Genomic DNA, 25,118 nt, shown 5'->3' with positions numbered 1-25,118 from the left:
CTTAGCTGTAGTCTCCCGGGTTCGCCTTTACTCAGCCGCTGCTCCCACTCAAATGTTCCAATTGTCTTTCAAAGTTCTTCCTACGAAAGTGCATCGCCTCACATTGCTCTGCATTGTTCTTCATCTGCCATATATCTGAACATTGCATCAACTTGTCACTATCCTTTTGGAGTTCCACACTGCCCTCCACACACTTGACAATTCTTCCAGGTTAGATCTCATCTCTATGATTTGGCTTTGTAAAATACACACAATACTCACACAATAAGTGAACCCTGGCGCAGTCATCCGTGTGAGCATGTTATGCATTGAAGCACTTCACATAGAGAGACTGAATTATTGACACACTTCCAAAAATAATGACAGGCTGCCAGCTGAGCAACAGAAACGGTGGCACACATCTGATGAATGAAGTGAAATAGTGGCAAACTCAGTGCACTGTAAGGGAAATACTGAGACGCCCTATATCTGCATTCATGTCAGTGCTTTAGCTTTTCTTTTTATCTGTGCGACTATTGTTATATCTGTCTTTGTGGTTATTTGCATTTGTAAGCGAGAGAGTGCATGCATCTCTGTGTGTTTGTGTGTACTTATGTGCGCAACAGGACTGGTGCGTTGTGCGCTGTTTAATATTAAGCAGTACCACTCTGTTCGGGTCTTCCCACAGAGTGCATGGACTGATGCGGAGGACAGTGAAAACCATCAGTGAGCTGGTTTCTTTTAATTTAATCAGGGTTGTGACCATGGCTGGTTGGCCATGTTGCTTGTTTTTAGTTGCGCTTGAGCTGCTCAGTGATGTGTAGATTAGGTGTATTGCTTGGGAAATGCAGGGTTATGGGAATAGGGTAGGGTGATAGGTCATGGTGGAACTCTCTCGAGATATTTTTTATAGATTAATTACAGTATGCGAACAGGCTCTTCGGCCTAACATGTCCACACCGACCCGACGAAGCGCAAACCACCCAGACCCATTCCCCTACACCCTGTTCCTGCTCTGTAGGGTTTCATTGATAATCCGGCAGTCAATGTTCTGTAGTAAGACCCATATACCAAAAGATGGCTTCATTTTATAACTCAATAATCGAACTCTTCAGTATACTACAACACTCATATAGATGATATTGATGATAAACATACAAACATGCACAATACATTCTATTGCAGCCTGTTTTACTCCCTTAATCGAATGCTTCCGTTTCTCATCCAAGTCTCGAAAATTCGTCAGCAATCACGTTTTCTCGTTGTGTTACATTCATAATTTTCAAATTGAATTGCTGTAACAACGTAAACAATCCGGTATTTTTGTCCTTAAATCGCTCCACAAAATTCAATGTTTTACAATCAGGGGATATAATTGTCTAAGATACACTATTGATTACATAAGCACTGAACTGTTGTAATGCCAAAAACGAGCGCAACGTCTTCTTCTCTACAGTCGAATATTTTTGCTGATGAATATTCAGTTTCTTGAGAAATACCCGGAGGGTCTTTTATCTTCTCATGAGCTTCCTGCACGAGCTCAAGCCCAACACACACATCACTCGCATCATTAACCACCTTAATTGGCTTTGACTAATTACGTGTGGCTAATACAGGCACTGTGATTTTCACGGATTTTAGGTTGTCAAATACCTTCTGACAGTCCACTGTTCACCGGAACGCCTGGCCTTTCTTCAGCAGTTCAGTGCGTGGAGCATCCACAGAGTTAAAATTTGATCCAAAATTTTCATTACATTCACTCAATCGCAGGAACAATGACACCAGCCCTTTTGTAGATGGGTTGTGAAACTGTCCAATTGCCTTCTTTTTGCAATCTGTGAGGCCATTTACTCATATCCAATAACATGGCATATAAAGGAGACAAGGGCTTTGGAAAATGGAAATGTCATTTTTTTAGTCAGGTTTATTTTCAAGACTGCCTCCCGAAGTCAATTGAACAATTCTGACAAATGTTGCAAATGTTCCTTCCATACGTGACTAAAACTCACCAAGTTATCGATATAACCAGCACTGTTATGAAGCTGAAGGCGTGTACTGTACCTTTTAGAGAGAATGAAAGCTGAATGCTGGAAAGCAACTGTCATTCTTCCAGCCTCAATCTTCCACTCACTCCGTCACTGTAACACGGACCCCCTCACACTCACTACTTCACCATCGCCCTGGTCCCCTCACAACTCTCTATCACTGTCACCCTGATCTCCTCACAAATCTGTCTCTCACTGTCCCCTAACTCTCTGACACTCACTCCATCAATGTCATCTCAATCCCCTCATGCTCACTCCATTACTGTCACCCTGACATACTCGCACTCATATTCACTCTGTCACTGTCATGCTGACCCCCTCACACTCATTCCATCACTGTCACTATGAGGCCCATGCACTCACTCCAACATCATTACAATGAAGCACGCACATTCACTCCATCACCGTCAGCCCGAACACCTTACAATCACTTCATCAAAATCTCCCTGACCAGCTCACTCTCACTCCATCACCATCACACTGACGCACTCACATTCACTGCATCACCATCACACATTTCGAAAACCTTTCACACTGACTCCCTCACACTTACTGGTCACTGTCACACTGACTACTACACATTCATTCCAATACGGTCTCCCTGACTCCCTCACGCTCATTGCATCACCGTCACACATTTTGATCACTCTCACCCTGACTTCCTCACACTCACTCATCACTGTCACACTGACGCCCTCAATTTCTCTCCATCACCATCACCATTATACTCTCACACTCACTCCATCACCATCACTCTGAATACCTCGCACATCAGTCTGTCAGCGTAAACCTAACCATCTCATTCTAAATCCATCAATGTCATTTGACCCCCTCATACTCACTTCTTTCCTGTCACTGTAAAACCCTCAATCTCACACTCAATCTGACACTGAACCCATAGCACACTCCATCACCATCACCCTGACCCCCTCACAATCACTCCTTCATCGTCCGTCTGACCACCTCACACCTCTCCATCACCATCACGCTGACCCCAGCACATATCAGTTTGTCACTGTCACCCTTACCCTCTCATACTCACTTCATAAATGTCATCTTGAACCCCTCATGCTCACTCCGTTACTGTCACAATGAAGACTCACTCTCACACTCACTCCGACACTGTCACCCTGACCGCTACACACTCACTCTATCACCGTCAGTATGAACACTTCACACTCACTCCAACACCGTTACTGTGAAACACTCATGCTCACTCCATCAACTTCACCCCGAACACCTCGCACTCATTCCGTCAACTTCACCCAGAACACCACACACTCACTTCATCTCCATCTCCTTGAACCGCTCACCACACTGACGAACTCACATTCACTCCCTCACTGTCACCCTGACCTTCTCAGACTCGCTCCATTGCCATCACCCCGACACCCCTTGCACTCGCACTGTCATGGTCACCCTGATTTGCTCACAAAAATACATCACTATCACCCGGAAACTCTCACACTCACTCCGCCACAGTCACTCCGACCCACTCACACTCACACAAACACCATTAGTCTAACCCACTCACACTCACTCCCTCACCATTATCCTGACTACATTACACTAACTCTATCAATTTCACCCTGACACACTTACATTCATTCCATCAGTGTCACCTTTATCGCTTCACACTCACTCCATCACCGTCACTCTGACCCTCTCTTACTTACACTATCACCATCACCAATCAGTCCATCGGCATCACCATTCCCCCTCACACTCACTCGTCACTGTCACACTGACCCCCTTGTACTCTGTCCGTCACTGTCATCTTGAACCTTCAATCTCACACTCACTTTTTCACCCTGACACTCTCACGCTCACTCCATCACCGTCACCATTCCACTCTCACACTCACTACATCACAATCACTCTGAATACCTCACATTCACTCCATCACTGTCACACTGACCCCCACACATTCATTCTATCACCATCACCCTGGCCCCATCACACAAACTCCTTCATCGTCACCATTATTGCTAAACACATCAGTCTGTCACTGTCACCCTAAGCGTCTCACACTCACTCCGTCACTGTCATCTTGACCCCCCCATACTCACTCCGTTACTGTAACTTTCATATCCTCAATCTCACACTTACTCCGTCACTGTCACCATGACCAGCTCACACACACGCCATCCCCATCACCACGACTCCCTCCCACTATCTTCGTCACTGTCACTATGACCCCCGCACACTCACACTGTCACCATCTCCCTGATCACCTCACACTCACTGCGTAACCATTACACGGACACCTTACCCACAATGCATCAATGTCACCCTTACCCCATCACACACCCAGTCACCATCACCATGAACCCATCACACTCACTCCGTCACCCACAACTTGATCCCCTCAAACTCTCTCGCTGCCACCCCGCCCTAGTCCCACTCACAACCTCACGATGACCCTGATCTCCTCACACTCAAGTCATCATTACCACACTGACATTCCTCACACTCACTCTTTTCGCATCACCCCGAGCCGATCACAAAAATCTGTCACTGTCACCCTGGCACCCTCACACTACTCCATGACCGTCACTCAGACCCCCTCACACTCAAGCCAAAACAGATACCCTGACCCACTCGCACTCATTCACGCACCACAACCCTCATATCACACTCACTCCATCACGGTCACACTGACTTCATCACACTCACTCTTTCACCATCAGAATGACTCCCTCACGCATTTTCGTCAGTTTCACGCTGGCCAATCACATTCATTCAGTCACTGTCAACCTGATCCCCTTACACTTACTTCATCACGGTCAACCTTACACTCTTACACTCACTCAGTCCCCATCACTTGAATACCTCTCACTCTCTCCATCAACATCACTCTGACCTGTTCACTCTCCATCACCTCACACTCACTCAGTCATGGGCAACCTAACCCCCTCTTACTCACTCCATCACCATCACCCGGACGTTCTCACACTCCCTCCATTACTGTCACAAAGACCTCCTCACATTCACTCCATCAGTTTCACACTTACGTCAATGCAGTCACTCCATCACCGAGAAAATGTATTTGATGAGGTCAGTGTGATGGAAACAAGAGTGAGTGTGAGGACGTGAGGGTGATGGTGACAGTGAGTGTGAGTTGGTCAGTGTGACAGTGATGGAGGAGTGTGATTGGTCAGCACGACTGTCGCGAAATGAGAGTGAGTGGGTTAGGGTGACGTTGAGATTTTTAGTATGCGGGAGTGAGGTTGGCGGTGACGGAGTGAATGTGAGGAAGTGATGAAGAAATTGCTGGAGTGACTATGAGGAGGTCAGTGTATTGGTGACGCAGTAAGTGTGAGCGGGTCATAGTGACGTTGACAAAGTCAGTCTGAGTGGGAGAGAGTGACGGTGATGGAGTAAGTGCAAGTAGGTCGGGATAAAAGTGATGGAGTGAATGTGATAAGTCAGGTTAATGGTGAAGGAGTGTATGTGAGGGTGTTAGGGTGGCAGTGACGAATACAGTATGAGACCATCAGTTTCAAGGTGATGCAGAGACTTTGAAGTCATGGTTTCAGTGGTGTAGTGACTGTGAAGGGGTCAGGCTGATGCCAACAGAGTGAGTTTGAGGACCTGAGGCTGATGGTGACAGAGTGAGTGAGAGAAGGTCAGTGTGGTGGTAGTAACAGTGGAGTAACAGTGAGCGGTTCAGTGTGATAGTAATGGAGTGAGTGTGATTTGTTCAGAGTTGATGGTGACTGAGTGAGTGTGAGATGTAAGTGTCACCGTGATGAAGTCAGTGTGAGGGGAACAGGGGAACAGTGATGGAATTAGTGTGAGGGGGTCAGGGTGAGAGTGACAAAAATGTGTGAGTGGGTAAGTTTGATGGTGAATCAGTGAGCGTGATGGAGTGAATGCGAGGGGTCAGCTTAATAGTGAGGGAGTGAGTGCGAGGATATCTGGGTGACAGTCACGAAGGGAGTGTGAAACGGTCAGTGTGATGATGATGGAAAGAGTTTGAGACGGTCATGGTTACAGTGGTTTACTGTCTGTGAAGGGGTCTGCCTGAAGGTGGCAGAGTAGTTTGAGGGTGTCAGAGTGACAGTTATGGAGTGTGTGTGAGGCATTCAGGGTGAATATTACGGAGTGAGTGTGGGGAAGTCAGCGTCACGGTTATGGAGTGAGTGTGAGAGCGTCAGAGTAAGGGTGATGGAGTGAGGGTGAGGGGGTTCAGCGAGATGGTGAGAGATAAATGTGAGAGTGTCAGTGATGGAGTGGGTGAGAGGAGTTCAAGATGAATGTGATGGAGTAACTGTGGGAATTCCGCGTCACTGTGATGGAGTGAGTGTGAGAGGATCAGGTGATGGTGATGGTGTGAGTGAGAGGGAGTTAGGGTGACCATGACCGAGTGAGTGTGAGGTGGTCAGAGTGATGGTGACAGAGTGAATCTGAGGGTGTCAGGATGGCAGTTATTGAGAGGGGCAGAGGCGTTCAGGATGAATGTGACTGAGTGAGTGTGGGGAAGTATGCGTCACGGTGATGGAGTGAGTGTGAGAGCGTCAGGGTGATGGTGATGGTGTGAGTGAGAGGGAGTTAGGGTGACCATGACCGAGTGATGAATACAATATGAGATCAACAGGTTAACAGTGATGGAGAGAGTTTGACAGAGTCATGGATTCAGTGGAGTAATGACTGTGAAGGGGTCAGGCTGATGGCGACAAAGTGAATGTGAGGACATGAAGCTAATTGTGACAGAGTGAGTGTGAGAAGGTCAGTGTGGTAGTGATAGGGGAGTGTGAGGGGGTCACTGTAATGGTGACGGGTGACTGTGTGGACGTCAGTGTGGCAGTGATGGACTGAATGTGAGGAGGTCATTGTGACAGTGATGGAGGAAGTGTGAGAGCGTCAGAGTGATGGTGATGGAGCGACGGAGAGGGAGATAGGTTGACCATGTACGAGTGAGTGTGAGGTGGGCGGAGTGCTGGTGACTGCGGGAATGTGAGGGAGCCAGAGTGACATTTATGTAGTGGGTGAGAGGCGTGAAGAATAAATGTGATGGAGTGAGAGTGGGGAGGTCTGCGTCACGGTGATGGTGTGTGCATGAGAGCGTTATGATGATGGTGATGGTGTGAGTGAAAGAGAGTTAGTGTAACCATGACCGAATGAATGTGAGGGGGTGAGGTTGACAGTGACGGAGTGAGTGTGAGGGTGTCAACGTGATTGTGATGGAGTGAATGTAAGTGAGCCAGGGCGACGATGATGGAGTGAGAGTGAGCGGATCAGAGTGATGATGACTGAGTGAGTGTGAGAGTGTAACGTTGACCATGAGGAAGTAAGTGTGAGGGGTTCAGGCTGACAGTGATGAAATGAGTATGAGGACGCCAGGGTGAAAATGACGGATTTTTGTGAGTAGGTCGAGGTGATGCTGAGAGAGTGAGTGTGAGGAGTACTAGGGTGGTGGTGATGGCGTGAGTGTGAAGAGGTCAAGGTCATGGGGAGAGTGTGAGTCGGAGTCGGGCAGGGTGACAGCGAGCAGGTTTGAGGGAATCAAATTATGGGCGACGCAGTGAGTGTCATGAGTTCATGGTGATGGTGACTGCGTGTGATCGAGAAATAGTGAAATTGATGCATTGAGTGCAAGGGGTCAGTTTAATGAGTGTCAGGTGGTCAGAGAGACGGTGATGACGTGAGTGTGCGGGCGTCAGAGTGACAGTGACGGAATTAGTGTGAGTAGTTCAGGGCGCAAATGATGGAGCGAGTGTGAGGGTGTCAGGCTGGGAGTGACGAATACAGTGTGAGGCGGTCAGTTTGACAATGATGGAGAGATTTGAAAGGGTCATGATTACAGTGGTGTATCACTGTGAAGGGGTCAGGTTGATGGTCACAGAGTGAGCGTGAGGACACGAGGCTGATTGTGACAGAGGAGTGTGAGGAGGTCAGTGTGGTGGTGATAAGGGAGTGCTAGGGGATCACTGTAACGGTGACGGAGTGACTGTGTGGACGTCAACTCTCCATCGCTGTCATCCTGACACCCTCACATCCCACCTCTCAACATTACTCTGACCCCCTCAATCTCACTCCATCACCGTCACCCTGGCGCACTTACATTCACTCATTCGCAATCCCCACACTCACTCCATCATATAACCCTGGACGCCTCTCACACACTCCATCACTGTAACCCTGAAACCCTCACAATCCCCTGTCACCACCAGCCTGACCCCTTCACAGTCACTAAACCATTTGCAATCAATACCATCTCAAACTATTTCCATCACCATAACATAGGTCGTTTCACACTCTCTTCATCATTGTCACCCTAACATTCTCATGCTCACTCTCTCACCATTAACCTGACCACTCACGCTCACTCGATCATTTTCACCCTGACCTACTCGCACTTATTCCATCACCGCCACTCTGTACCCCTCAGACTGACTCTGTCAACGTCACCCTGACCCCCTCACACTAACTGTATCAACATGACACTAAGCTCCTTATGCTCACTTCAGCAATTTCTTCATCACCTCCTCACACTAACACCTTCACCGTCAACCGCACCCCCTCCTACTCTGACTGTCACCGTCACCCTGACACCCTTACACTCAGTCAGTGACTATCATGCTGACCCCCTCACACGCTCTCATCACCATCACACTGGCCACCTCATACTCTCTCCATCACCGTCACAAAAACCTCTTCATACTTCCTCCATCACCGTCACACTGACCTCCTCAAATTCACTCCATCAGTGTCACACTGACTTATTCACAGTCATTCCATCACCGTCACCCTGACCCCCTCACACTCCCTCCATCACGACCACACTGACCTCCTCACACTCAGTCTGTCACCATCAGCGTCATGTCCTCACACTCACTCTGTCACCATCAGCCTGACCCCTTCACAGTCACTAAAGCACTGTAAACATGACCCTCCCAAACTCTCTCCATCACCGTCAAACTGGCCACCTCACAGTCATTAAACTGACCTCTTACACTCAATCCATCAATATTACGCTTACCCCATCACACGCAGTCACCATCACCATGAACCCATCACAGTCACTCCGTCACCCGCAACTTGAACCCCTCATCCCTGTCACCCTGTCGAACTCCCACTCTCACCCTCACCATGACACTAACCTTCTCACACTCACGCCATCAACATCACCCTGACAGTCCTCACAATCCCTCCCTGAGCATGAAAACCGATTCGCTCAGAAAAATCCACCATTGTCACCCAGGCACTCTTACACTACTCCATGACCGTCACTCAGACATCCTCACTCTCACGCCAAAACAGTTCCCCTGACCCACTCACCATCACTCCATCACCATCACGCTCACTCCCCCGGTTACACTGCCACTGATAAGCTCACTCCCCCAGACATTCTCCCACATCATATTCACTGCACCACACACTTCCTCACTTTCTAGCTCACTTCCCAACACACACCCTCACCATTACGCACGTATACTTGCATACTGCACAACCTTCACACTCACTCCACAGCACACACCAGGACTGCCACGCATACTCCCCCAGCATCTCACAACATCATGCTCAATCCCCGGAAAATCTTCCACTGTTATGCTCTCTCCCTTGCACAGTGGTCCACTGTTATACTCACTCGCCTGCCATCACACTCACTGCAAAATACGCACCCTCACCATCATACACGCAACCCCGCACACTCTGACACTGTCATGCTCCTTCCGCTGTGCAACTCTCCTTTCATCATAGTCACGCTGCACAAAATCCTCCAAAGTCAAGGGCACTGTTACACTGACTCCCTCACTGTCTTCCTTAATGTTATGCATATTCCCCTACCAGCACGCTCACTCTCCTGCACAAAACCCCACTGTCACGATCAATCTCCTGTACACTCGCTACCGTCATGAACACTCCCCCATATGCCCACCCACTTCATGACCATACTCCCACATGTACCACCAACATCTAGATCACTCTCCTGTGAAGTCATCTTCACGCCGACTTCCTCCCCATACACACCCACTGAAATGTTCACTATCCCGAACAACCCCATCATCATAGTCACTCATCCAATCATTCCCCTACCGTCGTCGTGCTCAATTTCCTGCACACACCGCGAAAATCACATTCACACATCTCCCATATACACACCATTACCAGAATTACTCCAGCACACACACACACACACCCATGCACACCATCCAAATCGCCCACACTCCTGCGTACATACCCCCATCATCACTCTCACTCCTCGGCACATTTTCTCACCGTCGCTATCACTCCTTGGCACACTCCAATACTGACACGCTTCCTCGGTAGCTTACACTCAGTCCTCCACCGTCATGCACATCATTACACTTATTCCTCTGCACACTTCCCTGCCATCACGCTCACTCCCCGTCATACACCACAATCATCACGCTCGCTCCCCTGTCCACTCTTTACTGTTACAGTCACTCTATCGCTCACTGGGCTACAGTCACACTCACACCTCTCCACTGAGACACACACTCCGCCACCATCATTCTCACTCAACTGCACAAACCTCCACCATCGTGCTCACTTCCCACAAACTCCCACACCGTCACAATCACTCTCCCAGACACTCTCCCATCGCTACCTTTACACTCCCGCAGACTCCCCCACCATCACCCTCACAACCCTGACACAATCCCCTTCTATCACGCTGTCTTCCGTGCACTCTCCTAAAATGTCATGATCACTCCCCTGCACATTCCCTACCATCACGTTCAGTTGCCCGACACGCTTTCCCCACAGTTACCCTCGCACATTCCGCCACCAACACGCACACTCCCCTGCACACTCCCCCATCCTAACGCTCCTTCCGTGCAAAATGGACAACTATCACAGTCACTCTCCCAGTGACACGCTCACTTCGCTGCACACACTCCAACTAACATGCTGACTCCCCTACATTATTCGGTCAAAAACAATGACTGCAGATGCTGGAAACCAGATTCTGGATTAGTGGTGCAGGAAAAGCACAGCAGTTCAGGCAGCATTCGAGGAGCATTAAAACTGACGTTTCGGGCAAAAGCCCTTCATCTGGAATACAGAGAAGTGGATAGAGGAGTGAGTTGAGCGTGACAGCGGGATTGCACAAGTGTTTGAGTCATATGGTGGAGGAGAGTGCGGGCGAGGGTACATTACGGTGCGATAGAGTGTTGGGGAGTGTGCGAGGTGATGTGGGAGAGTATACGGAAGTTTGCCTGACAATGTGGGAGTGGGCGAGAGATTGAATGTGATGGTCATGGATTTGCGGCTGTGCAAACGTGAAGGTGGATCTGTATTCTTGATGAAGGGGTTTTGCCCAAAACGTCGATTTTACTGCTCATCGGATGCTGCCTGAACTGCTGTGCTTTTCCAACACCACTAATCCAGAATCCCCTTCACTATTCCCCACCGTCACTCTGACTCCCCAGCACACTTATCCCGACACACTCACTCCACACCTCACTCCCCCGCCGTTACTCACACTGGCCATGAAATCCCCCAATGTTGCGCTCACTCTTCCACATATTCCAAAAGTGACACATTCAACTTCTGCACACTCCTCCACCGTCACTCGAACTCCCCTGCTCTCACCGCACAATCATGCTCATTCCCCCACACATACCTCCACCGGCATACTCACTCCAAATCACACTCAACCACCATCATTCCTCCTCCTTCGCACACTACCCCTCCATCATGCTGTCTCCCCACTCGAGTCCTACATTGTCACGTTCTCTCGCCCACACACACTCCAACTCCTACATTCACTCCAATGCACAATTGTCCAATGATATAGTCACTCCCCCACTGTCTCACGCACTCCCCCGCACACAACAACCATCACACTCCATCCCCCACACGCTACCCCACCATCATGTGCAAATCCCCACAGGCTACTACACAGTCATGCTCATACCCCTGCAAACACACCTCCCGTCACTCCCACTCCTCTGCCGAGTCCCCCAACATCACACAGTCTCCGTCACACATTCCCCACCGTCAGCTTCACTACCCATTGTCATTCTCACTCCTCCATAATATCCCACCGTCGCGCTCATTCCCAACACATAGCACCACTGTCACACTCACTCCTCCACAAAATCTCCACTGCCATGTTCTCTTCCCAGACAGTACCTCGCTGTCATGCTCATTCCCCCACACATTCGCATAACGTCATGCTCATTCCCTGCACTCAAGACCACAAACACCCTCACTCCCGTGGACACTAGACCACCACCAGGATCACTGCCCCACCCATTCCTCCAACTTCAACCTCCCCCCCTGTTCAATACCCGAACGTTATGGTTGCTCTCAAGCACACAGTCCCACAATCACAATCATCACTCCGTACCGTCACGCTCACTCCACTACTTTCTCTTCACCGTCAGGCTAACTGCCCCATAGATTGCCCTGCTGTTTTGCTCACTCACGCGTACACTCTTCCCTGTCAATTCCCTTCTTCACACAATCCTCCAATGTCACACTCGCTCCCCGCTCACTGTCCACTATTAGACTCCCGTCCCTGCAAACTCACCTGCCATCACTCTCACTCCTCCACAGAGACCCCCAACATCACGCATACTCTGTCACACATTCCCCACCATCAGGCACCCTCTCACACAGATTACAGTACTGTCACGCTCACTATCCTCAAACACTCCCAGTGTCACACTCACTTATCCGAATACTCCCCCACCATCACACCCTCTCCTGCAAACGATTTCACCATCGCACTCACTCCCGCACACACTCCTCCACAATCAGTTTCCCTTCCTGACACAATCGTTCAGTCTTAATAACTCCCCCACACACTACTAACCATCACACTCACTCATTCATATTTTACCCAACGTCACACTCACTCCCCCCACCTCAATGCACCACTGTACTTTCACTCTCTCTCCCCGACGCACCTATCTCGCCGTTATGCCCACTCCACACACACTCTCCCACTGTCACTTCCACTCCCCATACACTCCCAAAAGTTTCCCTCACTCCCACGAACATGCTCACTCCCCAACAGACCAAACCATTGTCACACACACTGCCCTGCAAACCCCGCCACTGTCATACTCAATGTGCCATACACTCTGCCACCATGGCGCTGACTCCCCTGCACAATTACCTACCATTTTTCTCACGTGCCCGCACACCGCGTCTCCGTCACTCTCACTGCCCTGCACGCTCTCCCCCAACGTCACTCTCACCTCTCCTGCACACTTCCCCACTGTCACTCTCACTCCCATGCATTATCCCCAACTGTAACGGTTACTCCACCGGATACTTCGCCACCGTCATGCTCAGTTCCACCACACGCTCCACTACCGCCACTGTCACTCCCCCACGCACACCCCCACTATCACTTTCACTTGCCCATACACTCTGCCACTGTTACGCTCTCTCCCCAGCACAATCCCCCAAAATTACTCTCACTCCCTTGCTCACTCCCCCACTGTCAGCTTCATTTCCACAGACTCTTGTCTAACGTCACCAACTGTCCACTGCACACTCTGTTACCGTCACGTCTCACAGTCCGGCATACTACTCCACCCGCATCCTCTAAATCCCGCACACTACCAACCATCACAACTACGCCCCATCTGCGTTGTCCATCGTCACGCTCACTCCAACGAACGTTCCCGTACAATCATCGCCTCTCCACCACACACACCCCAGCATCACGGACACTCCCCAACACATTCCCCGAGTGCAACTAATCACGCTTACTACCCCACAAACTCGTCACCATCACTCTCAAGCCCCCACTGACTCCATTACCATCATGCTCACAACCCCAAACACTCCCCCACTGTCACACTCACTTCCACACACTCTCCCCCACCGTCACGTTCACACTGCCACTCACTTCCTCAAACACATGCTCAATCTCCTGCTCACTACCCACCATCACGCCTAGTCCCCCACATTGCCCCTGCTGTGGCATTCACTCCCCACCGTTATGCTCAAACCGCCTCTCAATTCACCAACTTCATGTTCACTCCCCCACTGTTTCTCTCACTCCCACATACACACCCACAATCACACTCGCAACCGCCGCACAGTTTGGCACAGTGAACCTCACTCCCCCACACACTGCCCACCATCATACCCGCTCATCCCCACACTCACCCACCATGACCCCCAATGCCCTGCATTATACTGTCACTCTCGCAAACCAGTTCACGACCCCAATGTGTCACTCACTCCTCAACACGCTCCCACATCGGAACACTCAACAACCCAGACACATCTCTTCCATTACACCCACTCTCAAGCAGCCTCCCCGACCATCGCACTCACTCCCCTGCACACTACCCATCACTACACTCACTGCCGACACACACACTCACCATCACACATTACCGGTACACATTTTCCCACAGTGAAAGTTACTCCACCACACACTGTCCCACCATCATACTCACAACACCATCACACTAACACACTGTCACCCCTGCTGCCCTGCATCAAACTGTCACTCTGACAAACCTGTACATTACCCCAATGTGGCAGTCACTCTCCAACACTCTCCCCACCGCAGCACCCACTGCCGGCGGCACACCACGACTGTCACATGCACTCTCGCACACCATCCCCCACAATCACACTCACTCCCCTGCTCACTCTGCACCACCACACTCACGTTGACACAGTCCCCATCATCACACTTGCATCCACCGTACTCACCCCCCACTGTTACTTCCACTCTCCTGCATTCCCCCCACCCTCACTCTCGCTTGCCAACTCATTCTGCCACCATCACTGTCACTACCTGCGGATTGCACCACCGTCACTCTCACTTCCTCACACACTCTGCCACTATCATTGTATGTCCCCTGCACAACCTCCCACCACGATGCTCACTCCCGTGCTTATCCCCCACCATCAGACCCTCTTCCGCAGTCTCTCATCCACAACATCCCTCACACTCATCACCATCATACTCAGTCCGATGCACAATACCCCATAGTTACTTTCACTACCATGCACAATGCCCAGTAATCACTCTCAACCCTCACACACTCGCCCACTATCACACTGTCTCCCTTGCACAGTCCCCGTACATCAGCCCCACTCCCCGCATACTCACCCACTATCACGCTCACTTTCCATCACACACTCCTACCATCACGCTCACTCCCCATCACAGTACCCCACGATCGCTCACACTACCCACTACTGGCAGTCTTCACACTGCCCACTACTGGCAGTCTCAATTCTCCTGTCATTTCATCACCGTCGTGCTCACCCCTTCGCACTCTCGCCCACTACCTCGCACACTCAACTCGCATTCCCCCACCGTCATGTTCAATCACCCAAACCCTCTCCCACCGTCATACTACCTCGTCTGCACACGCCCCGACTGTCACCCTCATTCCCCTGCACAATCCACAACAATCACCCTCATTCGCCGGTATGCTCGCCCACTATCTGACTCACTACCCTGCTCAATCCCCCACTGTCATACTTCCTCTCATGCTTACCCACCATCACGCCACTCCACCGGGCACTTACTCTAACTGTTACACTCGTTCGCCCACATTAGACCACAACGTCATATTCACTCCCGAGTACACTGACCCACCTTCACGTTCACTTGCTCAGACACTCGCCCAATGACTCACCCATTCCTCCACACTCTCCCCAACTCTAACTCCCACTTGCAAGCATACTCCCACATAGTCTCAGTAACTCCCCCTTAAGCTTCCCCACACTCACACTCACTCGCTGGGCACTCGCCCACTGTCACAATAAACCCCTGGAAACTCCACAACCATCACACTGACTCCCTAACACACTCACTGAATGTCACGCTCATACTCCCCCACTCTCGTGCTCAGTCGCATGCACACTTCCACACCATCACGCTCACTCCCGCACACATTTAACCACTGTCACACTCATTACCACGCGCAACCCCCCATCATCACTCTCACTACTCTGCCACGCTCACAGGACTGCATACTCTCCCACTGTCATGAAACCATCCCTGCACCCTTTCGTTTGGTCCCCTGCACCAACCCCGCCGTCACACTCACCCACTCACAATAGAAACCCACACACTCACCCCATCATACTCCCGCACCTTCATGCTCACTCACTCATATCCACACCACCACCACACACACTCCCTAACATGCTCCAGCAGTGTTGCACTCAAGCCCACACACACTTCACCACTGACAATCTCATACCAAAACTCACTTCCCCAAACTCATGCTCACTGCCCCTCACATTCCACCACTGTCACTCTCACACTCTGCACACTTCCCCACCATCATGTACATATCCACCGTTACTCTCATTCCGCCGCACACTCCCCCAATGTCGGACTCACTTCCCTGCACACTCTCCCACTCTCACACACACCTCCTCGCACACTCTCACACCGTCATGATCACTGCCTGGCACAAGCCCCCACCGTAATCCCCGCTCCCCTGCACGCTCCACACTGACAAATGTACTCCCCTCGCACGTCCCCACCGTCAATCTCACTCCCCGCTCAGTCCCTCAGTGTCACACACACCACTGAACTCACTCCCCTGCGCACGACCAAACTCTCACATTAAACACCCCATCCTCCACACCATCATGCTCACTGCCCGCACATCAACTCACTGTCGCAATGTCTCCCACACACAGAAGCCCACCATCACGCCCACTCTCCTAGGCACTCCCGGAATGTAATGCTTACGCCCATGCTCACTTCCCCACAGTTACGGTCACTGTCTCACACACTATTTCAATATTGCACTCACTTTCATCCACAAATACCCACGGTAAATCTCATCTGCTCACATACTAGGGCACCAAAACACTCACTCCCCCACACACTAACCCACCGTCACACTCACTCCACCGCACTCACCCCCACCATCACACACATCTCCTGCACACTCCTCCACCGTCATACACATCTCCTGCACACTCCCCAATTCGCACCAGTACTCTCTCGCACACCAACCAACATCCGATTCACTCTCCTGCTCTCCACCCCACTGTCACACTCATTCTCCTGCACACTCCTCCAGACTCATGCTCACGTCTGCTTCATACTATTGCACCGACATGCTCACTGGCCGCACTCTCCCCACCACCACACTCACTTTTCCATACCAAACGCACTATCATGCTCACACCATACACTCTCCCACTGTCACGCTCACACATCCACACACTCCTCCACCATCACGCTCACTCCCTCACACACTCTCCCACTGTCACACTTAGACACTCACACTCTCCCGCTTGTCGAACTCACCCCCCTGCACGCACTCCCACTATCATAATAACACGCCTGCCCACACCAACATCATTCTCAGTCCCCACGTATCACCCCACTGTCACATTCACTCTCGCACACACATCTTCAAATTCGTCCTCATCCCCCACACATTCCCCCAGCGACAAGCTCACTCCCTTGCACACTCCCACTGTCATACTCATGCTTCCACACTTTCCCACGTTGCCATGCTCACTCACCCACATCACACTAATGTTGCAATCACTACACCACACGCTCCTCACCGTCACACTGACTGCTTTTCACACTGCCCCACCGTCTTGCTGACACCCCTGCACAGTCCCCTACCATCATTTCACTTCCCGCCATCACGCTCACACCACTGTTACACTCACTCCACCGCACAGTGCCTACTATCGAGGGCCACCTCCACACACTTCCCATCATCATGTTGACTCACCCACACACACCTCACCATTATACTCACTTTCGCGTTCACTCCCTCCATTTTCACGCTTAATCCTCTACATACTCCACTACTATCTCATTAACTCCTCTGCACACTTCCCACTGTCAGGCTAATTACACTGCACACCACCCCACCATCAGGCTCACTCTACTGCACTACTCCACAACTTAATGCTAACTCCCCTGCAACCTCCCTCACTGTCATACTCACTGCCCTGCTCTCTTAACCCTTCTGACGCTCTCTCCAGCGCACAGTCCTTCTCTTTCATGCTCACTGTCCTGCAGACTCCCCCGCAATCTTGCACACTCCCTGCAAACTTAACTTCCACATGCTCACTCCACCGCACACTTCCCCACAGTCACACATATGCCCCCACCGTCAATCTCAGCGCCTCACACAAACCCTCACCATCATGGACACTCCGCTGAATAAACCCTACTGCTACTCTCACCCGCCCATTCACTCAATCACTGTCACTCTCACTACCCTCCACACTCTCCAAATGTCACGCTCATGCCCCCGCATTCTCCCAAACACTCATGCTCACTGCCATGACATTACCGCACTGTGCTTCACTGTCACACACAGTCACCCACACACTGCCCCTCCGTCACGTTCACTTCCCCGCACAATTTGGAGTGGGGAAATCCAGAGGTGAAAGCAAGGACAGAGGGAATTAAACCCAACTCCTGACCTATGGGCCCGGTGCCCAGCCCTTCTTTGAAATCCAGGACTTGGGGCTGAGTCTGTCTCTCCAGCTCATCTCCTTCAATACAAAGACAAACAATATTTGTTCACTCTGCTGTGTGGCACATTTTAATGAACATTTTTATTTTTAACAATTTGAAGATATTGATACAATGAATGGGATGGTGCCTTTTGTCACTGGCCCCTGAGTTGCGAGATACATTGAAATGTGTCCCTATAACACTCCGATGGGATAAGGTTGGACAAACCAGTGCTATCCTCATTCCGTTACCATAGGGACTGACTGATTCATCGCTGAAACATTGAATTGAAATGAGAAAATCCTGGGTGGATTGATTGATGAGTGTATGTTATTAATTGATGAATTTGGGTAAAGGGATATTTCAGCACATTCACCAGCTGCTGTCTGAACTTAGTCTGGGTCACCACATAAATAATACTGTTTGTGCAGCAACTGAGGAGCTGCAGCATGAATCCCAGTTCGCGCACAAAGTAATCTATATACACAGACCCATGCCCAATATCCCATATCCGTTTCCATATAGAAAACACAATTAACGTTGACCATAACAGGATGAAATTGGCCGAGATCGCAAACATTAAAATGATGGATTTTCTTCGGTTCCTCATTTCTGTGTCAGATTGAGCGTCCCCATTGATGTGAGCGCGGAGTCTCCTGCGGACCCTGCTGGTCACTAAAATGTGTCTGACAGTGAAAACGTTGAGTAGAAGAATCAGGACAAATGGGAGAGTCGGAGTCAGAATGTGATGGAGGAATTCGATTGCGGCCCAGACACGGGAGGATCGAACAGCGTATGTGATACCACAAAAAAAGGGGGTGTTCCCCAGCATATATCGACTTGTGACCATAAAATACCAGAAAATGTTCTTTAAACAGCTGAGCACAGTCACTGTTCCCAGAACGACAGCCGCTGTTTTCTCATTGCAATATTTACTTTTCAGCTTCTGGCAACAAATGGCCACAAACCGATCAAAGGTGAAAGTGACGGTGAACCAGACAGAGCAGTCAGTGGCTGCATAAAGCAGAACAGCGTGGATATTACACACGTGGATGGAGCGCCTCAGGAAATAAAACTCTTCCCTATAAACAATGGGAATGTGTCTCAGTATCAGGTCGAGGATAATGACCAGTAGATCCGCCACTGCCATAACCCACAGGTAACGTCTAACACATGGCGACAATCCACAATCTTTATAAAGCAGGACGCAGATCGTCATTACGTTAACTGTAAGGAAGGAAAAGGAACATCATACACTTCAGCCTTGAGGTAAAGTAACCAGTTTGATTGAGGACCCAGTGAGATTTTCAAGTATGTCATTGTATTCAGAGATTTAATAAAATAATTGGAGCTCAAGTAACCAATGGGAAGATCTGACTTACTGAACAAAATGTCATAAAACACAAGAATCCATTCCTCTCCAAACACAGAGAGACACACCTATAAGAACAGATGGTTTTTCAGAACATTCTCACACACTCGATCATTCGAGAGCAGACACAGGCCACTTCTTTCCATTTCCTAATACGGAACGTGAAAAGTTGCTCTCCCGAAGGATTATCTCCCAGTTCCTTGTAGACAAACAGTGTTTGGAAATTTCTATTTTTTTTTTCCGCCAATTGTGGTCTATCCTGTGTCGTGAATAAAAATGTAAATGCAGGGAAAATGCATTCATCTCTTTAACTACCTGAGTGGACTTCGGAACAGTGGCACCACCTCCCGCGAACGGAATCTATTTCTTCGGGACCTAATCGCTTATTCAATTCACTGACGTCCGGCCGTTCACAAGTATTGTCTGGGATAAAACTTTCAGGGGAATGTCGGGTAATGAATGTTGGGTACAGAATGTTCCGGAGAATGTCAGTTATAGAAGGTTGGGTACAAAATGTTTTGGGGAATCTTCCGCGGCTGCACCGGCATCATTCCTCACCTTTTCCTTCACTATATCGATGACTGTATAAGCCCCACGTAACGTGAGGTGGTTGAACAGTTCATCAACTTCACAAACGCATTCCACTCGACCTCATGTTCGCCTGGATCATCTCAGACGCCTCCTTCCCCTTCCTGGACTATCTCGGACGCCTCCTTCCCTTTCATAGTCGATTTTAGACACCACAGTAACCTTCATGGATCATCTCCAACACCTCCCTGCCCTTCCTGGACAATTTGTAACACCTCCTTTCCCTTCCAAGACCATCTCAGACACCTCCTTACCCTTCTCAGACCATTTCGGACATCTCATTCCTCTTCCTGGGCAATATTGGACACATCCCTCCCCTTCCTGGACCAACTCAGACAGCGCACCGCCTTCTTGGACAATTCTGGACACATTTCCCCCCTTCCTCGACCTTTCCAACTCCATCTCAATCTCTAGCCATTGACTAACCACGGACACCCAATATAAGCCTACTGACTCCACAGCTATCTGGACGACACCACCTCCCATCCTAACTCCTCTGAAAACGCCATATCTTTCTACCCAATTCCTCCACCTCCACAGCATTTGTTCCCAGGATTATCATTTCTTGCATAGAATATCCGAGATGGCCTCCTTTAACAGGGATTGAAATTTCCCACTGCACGTGGTTGATGATTCCCTCCAGTGCATCCTCCGCCCTCGAATGCCACCCTTCCAAACGCAGCAAGGATAGACTCCCCTCATCCTCAACTTCCATCCCACCTATCACTGTATACTTCACATTATCCTCCGCCAATTCAACCAACGACAAACAGACCCCTACACGAGGTATTATTTTCCGTCCCACTTCCGAACAGTGTTCCAGAGATACCATTTCATCTACAACTCCCATGTCAGTTGCACGAGCCCCACCAGAACTCACCCCACTCCTGGCACCTTCCACTGACACAGCAGAAGGTAAAAAATCTGCGCCAACACCTCTCACTCAGCTCCGTGAAATGCCCCAAACGATCCTTCCACTTCAAACAGAAGTTTATCTCCACCTCCACAAATGTAATCTACTGTATCCATTGTTCCCAATGTGGTCTCCTGTACATCGGAAAGACAGGACGCCAACTTGCGGATCATTTGAAAACATCTATGGGGCACATGCACCAACCAACGCCACCGACGCTTGGCTGAACAGTTGCACACCCCCTTCCAATCCACCAAGGCCATTCAGGTCTTGATCCTCCTACATCACAATACTCTTACCACTCAAAGCCTGGAGAAAAAATGTCTCAACTTCCACCTTGGGACCCTGCCATCACACTGGATTAATATGAATGTCACCAGTTTCCTCCTTTCCCCTGCACATCCTTCTCCCATGACCAAGCCTCGAACTTGGAGCCACCCATCTTGACCTGTCCAACGACTTGCTCATTTATGTGGTCCACTCTCCACTCCAACCAATCACTTCTCCCCTTCCTCTTCTACCTTCGCATTATCCGTTACCTTCCCCAGTTCCATACCCACCCATTTTTTTCTCAGCACCCCGCCCACAAGTCTCATTCCTGACAGAGGGTGTATGCTTGAAAGGTTGTTTCTCCTGCTCCTCGGATGCTTCCAGAACTGCTTTGCTTCTCCAGCACCACACTCCCGGTCCGGAAACAGTATGAGAGTTTCATACACACACAATTAGATCTGATTGATGAGGTTTCATGAAGACTCAATACTATCCCTGATTACATCTTTTCGCAATAACAGGACAGACACCACGGTGAGGACACCGGGGGATAGGGTCAAAGAAGGAGCTACTCTGCATCCCCAAAATTGCTTCTAGAAACTGAGAAATATCACGGTTACAGTTCAAAGACAGTCAAGTAAATCACCTAATGATGGACATCTCCTGCCCTCCATATCAATCCTTCGCAATAACTCAGATCCCCTCGATTTTGGAAATGAATCGAAGTCAGCTTTGAGGGTGACAAGGACACAAAACGCTCTCTGGGTGTGGGACTTCAATGTCGATCACCAAGTGTGTCTCCACTGACACAGCCTCGAGAGGACTCATAGACACAGCAACGAGACTGTGAGAAGTAAAGGAGGAACCAACAGGAGAGAAACATTCTCACCAAACTACTTGTCAGAGCTAGATCTGTCCCTAATATTATCTGCAGGAGCAGCCAGCACATAGTCCTTGCAGAGGGAATCTCATCCTCATATTTAAGATACTGCTCACTATATTATGTGTTACTAGCACCTGTGAATCAAGGCATACCTCTGAAGGACCGATCAAATGCAAAGTGGGCATCCATGAGGAACTGTGGGCCGTGTGCAGCTGCAGCATCAATGGCCTTCATTCCATCATAAAGTCAGTATTCGGCTGTTCACTGATGATTCCAAAATGTTCAGCACCAGACACAACTAAATCAATACTGAAGAAGGTTATTCCACTTATCAATATTAAACAGGTAAACAATGTGGCCTTTCAACCATTGGGGACTGTTACTCAGCAATTGGTGCAGATCTTTAAATCTCTCATGTCTGTTCCATAGGAAAGTGTTGGGCTCTCTCAGCCTTTCTGATCTGCAACATAGGGATACGTGGAAGATTGGTTCCTGAGGCGGGAGCAGGGATAAATTAAGGAGAGATTTATCAGTTTAACACAAAATGTCGACTGCAGTGAGACAGTGAGCAATGCTGGGAGCACAGCTACTTGTAAGTAAACCAACGTTTTAGTCAAATGGAACAAATATATTCTCACTATGTTGGGCAGTAAACTAAGTAATCAAGAGACGGTAATGAATCGCGAATTGGACAAGCAATGAACAAAAATCTGACAGCAGCATTATAACGTGGGTAACCGTGAAATTTTGATTTTTTTCAGGAACACTAAAAGGGCTGTATATTACATCAATGGAGAGAGATTTTGATGTGGCTGTCTGGCGCTGGGGACTAGTAATGTGTTTTTAGTCGCGATTCAAGTGGATAGCCTTTATCTGAGAGAGCATCATTTCCTTCCATGTAGCGACCCGAAGACGTTCTGATGGAAGAGGCTGCGGCTGCTGCCAGGACAGTTAGTTTTCACCAACATGACGTTCTGTGTATGGCTACACTGTAATATTAATGCAGTGAGAAACAGAGGGTCCAATCACAAGAATGAGAAAAACGCATTGTCACATCAGCTGATATGGATAATAATATCACATTGTCAATCCAGCAAAGAGAACCATTAGCCCAGAGGAGTTTTCTTTCAGCTCCGAAACTGTGTGAATCAAGCTCTTCGGGATGCAAACCAGAAATCTGCCGAGTGCAGAAAACTATGCAGACCACAGCAGTGCGTTAATCTACAAACCCGGACAAGACAACTGTCCAAAATGGCTACCTGTGCAGATTACAGCAGTGCATTCATCAAGAACACGGACTAGGTATCTGTCTAGTAGAGGGAGCTATGCAGACCACAGCAATGCATTGATCTAAACACCCGAACCAGATGACTGTCCAGCACCAGGAGCAATGCAGACCACAGCAATGCATTGAGCTACAAACGCAGCCTAGATACCTGTCTAGCGCTAGGAGATATGGAGTCCACAGCAGTTCATTGATCCATAAATCCGGATTAGGTGTCGGTCCAGCACCACAACAGTGCATTGTTCTGTAAACACGGACGAGATATCTATCCAACACCAGAAGCTGTACAGACCACAGAATGAATTTCATCTGTAAACCCGAAATCGATATCTGACTCGCACGGGGGGCTATGCAGACCGCAGCAGGGTATTCATCTTTAACTCGGACTTAGGTGTCTGTCCAGCACTGGGAGCTATTCAGACCACAGCAGTGCATTGATCTATAAAAGCAGACTAGATATCTATCCAGCAGTGGGAACAGTGCAGACCACAGCAGTGCATTGAACTATAAACTCGGATTAGATATCTGTCCAACACTGGGAGCTATGCAGACTCCAGCAGTGCAACTATATCCAGGCCACTCTGAATGACGCACCCTGTAAGAGATTCATGTGAATTTTATTTCATTTTCCTTAACTTTCAATGATTTGGATGCATGCTCCAAATTACAGTGAGAATGGATTGTACAATGCTGAATAAAACGCAATGGCAGCAAAGGGGTCAGCAACGGCCATGTTCATCTCCTTCTATTCGTAACTGATGGACAGCATTGCAAGAAATTGGACAAAACAGCTCAAAGTCTCTAAGGCATTTTTTTTTGAAGAAAGAAGCAGCCGTGAACTGTCCGAAAGATTTTTGCAGAGTCATAATTTTCGAGCTGAAACTTCTCTTCTCTTCCCAAACTTCGTTTATCTGATTTGCATTCTGTTTTCTGTTTGCAAACTTTTAACATTTAATGCAGAAGATAAGTCTCAGACCGGAGGCGAGGCTCGAGACTTAAAGCACAGTGCAGTCTGGAGATGAGGCCGGGGGTGGTCTGTTGCCTGGGCCCAGTGTGGGCTGGAGACAGGGACTAGAGATGTCTGGAAACTGGGCTTGGTCTGATCTGGACACTGGGTTCGGCATGACCTTGATACTGGATCCAGCTTGGCTTGGAGACTGGGCCTGGTGCGGTATAAAATCTGGGCTGGCAACACACTGGAGACTAGGCCCAACACGGTCTGGAGACAGTGCCTGGCATGCAGTGGAGTTTGGGCCTAGCACAGTCTGGAGACTGGGACTGGTGCAATCTGGAGACTAGGTCCAGCATGGTGTGAAGGCAGGTCCTTGCATGGTCTGCAGATTGGGCCTAGCACGGTCCGGAGATTCGG

The sequence above is a fragment of the Chiloscyllium plagiosum genome, unplaced genomic scaffold (assembly GCF_037043375.1).
Source record: "Chiloscyllium plagiosum isolate Xiang-an unplaced genomic scaffold, Cpla_swu_hap1 HiC_scaffold_18, whole genome shotgun sequence".
In the NCBI taxonomy this organism is placed as follows: domain Eukaryota; kingdom Metazoa; phylum Chordata; class Chondrichthyes; order Orectolobiformes; family Hemiscylliidae; genus Chiloscyllium; species Chiloscyllium plagiosum.
This window is presented reverse-complemented; position numbering follows the sequence as displayed.